Here is a 4,650-nt window from a genome sequence, read left to right on the forward strand (position 1 = left end):
GTGTGTGGTTTTTTCCTTTTCATTAATCTTGATTTTTGTTTTGAAATTTGACTTTTTAAAATCATATATTGTTAAAATAACTTTCTTTGGCTAGTATCTTTATGTTTTATTTTCAGCTTTTGTGTGTGGTCTTTTAATGTAGTGTATTGTTAGCTACATGGAGCAAGATTTGTTGCTTTAATCCAACTTAATAATCTCACTGACTACTCTTTCTGGGATATCTGCAATGATTTTAACCATCTTATATCTTATGCTTACCTTTCTTTTTCTGTTGATTTTTTTTTCTGCCTTTTTTGGGTCCAAAATTTTCTATTCTGCACTTTTTGTCTGCTGAGTAATGTATTATTGATTATGTATTTTGTCGATTAGTTATAATCCTTACTTTTTCAGCATTACATTTAACTATAAATATTTCTTACGTATTTTCACCTATTTGGTGCTTTTATTTTTCAAACACAGAACAATCTTAGCATGCTTCAATTATCCATAATTGTACTCTCCAATCTTATGATTGCTTGATTTTTTAAAAATACAAAAGTAGTAAGTTTTTTTATAGTCAGTAGTAATTAAATTTATTTTCATTAATTAAAAAAATATTGAATGTTTCACAAATTTGTGTGTCATCCTTGTGCAGAAGCCATGCTAATCTACTCTGTATTGTTCCAATTTTAGTATATGTGCTGCTGAAGCAAGTGCTTCATTAATTTTTTTTATTGAAGTATAGGTTTCTCAGGTGGTGCCAAAGCAGGAGACATAAGAGACAAGGGTTTGATCCCTGCTTTGGGAAGATCTTCTGGAGAAGGATATGGCAACTAACTCCAGTATTCTTGCCTGGAAAATTCCATGGACAGAGAAGTCTGGTGGGCTTCAGTCCATGGGGTCACAAAGAATTGGACACAACTGAGTATGCACACGCACACACAATTCATTTACAATATTGTGTTAGTTTCAGGTGTAAAGCAAAATGATTCATATATATACATATATATATATTTCAGATTACTTTCCATTTGTTACTACAAAATATTGAAGATTGTTCTCTGTGTAATACAGTAAATCTTTGTTGATTATTTTATATACAGTAGTGTGAATCTGTTCATACCCTTAATTTATCCCTCCCTTTCCCTTTTTCCTCTTTGGCAACTGTAAGTTTAAGTTTTTTTTTTTTTGGTATAATACTGGGACATTGTGATTTAATTATTGAAATGGAACTTCAAAGTCTTACCCAGAAAGAATATATTACAGATTAAAAGGTTGGGGACAAGTTATTTCAGCATTCAGTAAAAATTCTATTCAATAAAAAATCATAGCCAAGAGAAAAACTAGATATTTTAAAAAGACCCACGGGTTATCTGGATGTTAAAATTTCCAGATACTGAAATAGCTATGAATAATATATTCAAGAAAATATATGATAAAATTAAATCTAAAAAAGAAATGCACAGAAATAGAGAGGATTCAACAATGAATAAAGAATTCAACAAATAGATTAAAGCAGATTAGACTCAATAAGTGAGTAACAATGAGATTCATGTTGGATCAGAATACATACAGACTAAAAGATGTATTAAGAAGCAAAATAAGAAAATGATGTAAGAGACCCATGAGTCACAAAGTAAAACGTCTAAGCAATGTGGTTGGATTCCCAGAAAGCAACCTAGCCAAAGAATCACAAGTTCAGAAAACTAATACTTTATGTGTGTGCTGAAAGCAAATTTATTGAAACTTTTCCCTGAAAGGAGATGTTATGTTTATTTTATGTTGCAAATTAAGGGTACACTGGAGGTTCCTCAAAAAAAAAAACAAAAACAAAAAAAACAACCCAAACTAGAACCACCATATGATCAATAATTTCACTCCTGGACATACACCAGAAGAAAATGAAAATATTCATTTGAACAGATACATGCACACAATGCTCACAGCAGCACCTGCCCAGATAACCAAGATGTGAAAGCAACCTAAGTGTTTACCAACAGGTAAATGGACAAAGAAGCCGTGACATATAGATAGATATATACATACACACAGTGGAAAACCACCCAGGCATTCAAAAAGAACAAAATGTTGCCATTTGCAGCAACACGGATGGGCCCAGAGGGTATCAGGGCTAGTGAAAAGGTCAAAGGCAAACACTCTATACTATCACTTTTATGTGGAATCAAAAAACTTTATCCCTCTCTGTCCCCCTTTCCCCTTTGGCAACCAGAGTTTAAATGTTTTTTTATTTTTTAAAGTAACTTATTTACTTATTTGTGCTGATCCTAGGTGGCGCAGCAGTAAAGAATCCACCTGTCAATGCAGGAGATGAAAGAGACTCGAGTTCCATTCCTGGGTTGGGAAGATCCCTCGGAGAAGGAAATGGCAACCCACTCCAGTGTTCCTGCCTGGAGAATCCCACGGACAGAGAAGCCTGGTGGGCTACAGTCAATGGGGTTGTAAAGAGTTGGACACGACGGCATGACTGAGCAGGATATTTATTTTTGTTTGCACTGGGTCTGTTGCTGCGCACGGCATGGTTCAGTAAGTTCTCTAGTTTCACCACTTTCTCCTGTGGTGCACAGGCTTCTCACTGTGGTGGCTTCTCTTGTTGCGGAGCACAGGCTCTAGGCACGTGGGCTTCAGTAGATGCGGCACAGGGGCTCATTAGCTGCTGATTCAGTAGTCGTAGGCTCATGGACTCAAGAACACAGACTCAGTGGTTGTGGTGCACAGGCTTTAGTTGCCCGAGACATGTGGGATCTTCACAGACCAGGGATCAAACCAGTTTCCCTTGCACTGCAAGGCAGATTCTTAATCACTGGACCACAAGGGAAGCCCCATCCTTCTATTTTTTAAAGACATCTTCTCAATTCTAAAAGATCATGGATTCATAAAGACCCAGTCATTCTCCAAACATATTCTAGTTCTGTTAAGAAAACCTAGGTAATTAGAAAGTTTATGAAATCTTAGTTAGTTAAATAGTGATACTTTCAGAGATGAAGAGGGCAGTTTTGTTCACCTAGCCAGCTGATGACTTGCTTTTCTTAACAGTCAAAGAGCTATGCTTATTATTTTCCGTGCCTAGGTTTGAAGCTCCAGATGCAGAGCAGCAGATACAATATGATTTTTCATGTACCTTTTAGGAAGTGAGTGTCACCCCAATTTAGTTTGGATCAGTGGATGCGGTTTCAGCCCTTCACTTTCCATGGCATACATTCAGAAAGCAAATTCTAGTCACCAACATTTATTTTTGGATTTAGAGTCCAGCAGAGCTTGTGGCATTTCTCTTCTGCTTCTTATCCACGGAGATTTATGTTTGAGTCTGATAGGCGTTTTTTGGTTTTCTCTCTTAATGTTTATACATATTACTGATTATTTTTGGTGCTGGGTGAGTACATGAAAACCTGAACTTCCAATGTCATCTTGACTGTAAATCTCTCAGTACTCTTTCAAAGCCTAATATTTTATATTTGCTCTACACCAGAAAAAGATGAGAAAAACAGCACATTAGATTCTCTCTCCTTACACTCTCTTTTTCGCTGATATGATAAGTTGTTCTGTGCAACCTTTGTGTGGAAAGGAAATGATACACTGGGTTGCATAATCTTCTCATACGTTTCATAGCTTCTCATAGGTAAAAGCTTTATTTTATGGTATCATTATCAAGATCACTCATTTGTGTGGTTCTGGAAGTTCCAAAAAAATGTCAGGTACATCCATAAAATATTATACTCTCAAGTTAAAAGAACGGATTGTCTAGTTCTTTGGGTAATCTGCCGTAACTCTCCACAGTACTGTTGGACTACATGATGCTTCCCTCCTCGTTTTTATTCGTTGCATACATGGTACAACCCTTCAATTGTGCTATATCTTTGTTTTAATTTTTTCCTTATACTTTTAATAGTTTTCATCATTTGTAAGTGGCTTAGCCCTTAGGCCTAAAAATAAGAAGCCCTTTCTATTAGCTGACATTTTCCATTAATGAGAAAACACTGTTACTTTAACTCTTTATTTCCTGTTTGTAAAACCAGGCATATGAATTTTTTATTGCTGCTATAACAAATTACCACAAGCACACTGGCTTATAACAACACAGAGTTATTTTCTTACTGTTCTGAAGGTCTGAAGTCTGAAATGGGCCTCCCTGGGTTAAAATCAAGGTGCTAAGCAGGACTGCATTCCTTCCGGAGGTTCCAGAAGAGAATCCATTTCCTTGCCTTTTCCTTCTTCTAGAAGCTGCCTGCATTGTTTGTGGTCCCTTCCTCCATCTTCAAAGCCAACAGCATAGCATCTTCAAATCTCTCTCTGATTCTGACCCTTCTGCTTCCCTCTTCTACTCATAAGCACTCTTGTGCTTACACTAGGCCCACCTAGGTAATGCAGGATAACCTCCACACCACAAATTCATCAGGTTAGCAACGTCAATTCTATCTGCAACCTCAATCCTTAATTCCCTTTTGTCAGTTCAGTTCAGAAACTCAGTTGTGTCCGACTCTTTGCTAGCTCATGGATTGTGGCACGCCAGGCTTCCCTGTCCATCACCAACTCCTGGATTTTACTCAAACTCATATCCATTGAGTCAGTGATGCCATCTAACCATCTCATCCTCAGTCATCCCCTTCTCCTCCCGCCTTCAATCTTTCCCAGCGTCAGGGTCTTTTCCAATGA

General features: G+C 36.9%; 1 non-coding gene across 1 annotated transcript; it reads right to left on the reverse strand.

Moving 5' to 3' along the window:
* Positions 1-589: 589 nt before the first annotated feature.
* On the reverse strand, positions 590-692 carry LOC113894847. The gene has a single exon (XR_003511685.1). It is a non-coding gene; the product is annotated as a U6 spliceosomal RNA (small nuclear RNA).
* Positions 693-4,650: the final 3,958 nt, after the last annotated feature.

Source organism: Bos indicus x Bos taurus, chromosome 6 (genome assembly GCF_003369695.1).
Source record: "Bos indicus x Bos taurus breed Angus x Brahman F1 hybrid chromosome 6, Bos_hybrid_MaternalHap_v2.0, whole genome shotgun sequence".
Classification (NCBI taxonomy): domain Eukaryota; kingdom Metazoa; phylum Chordata; class Mammalia; order Artiodactyla; family Bovidae; genus Bos; species Bos indicus x Bos taurus.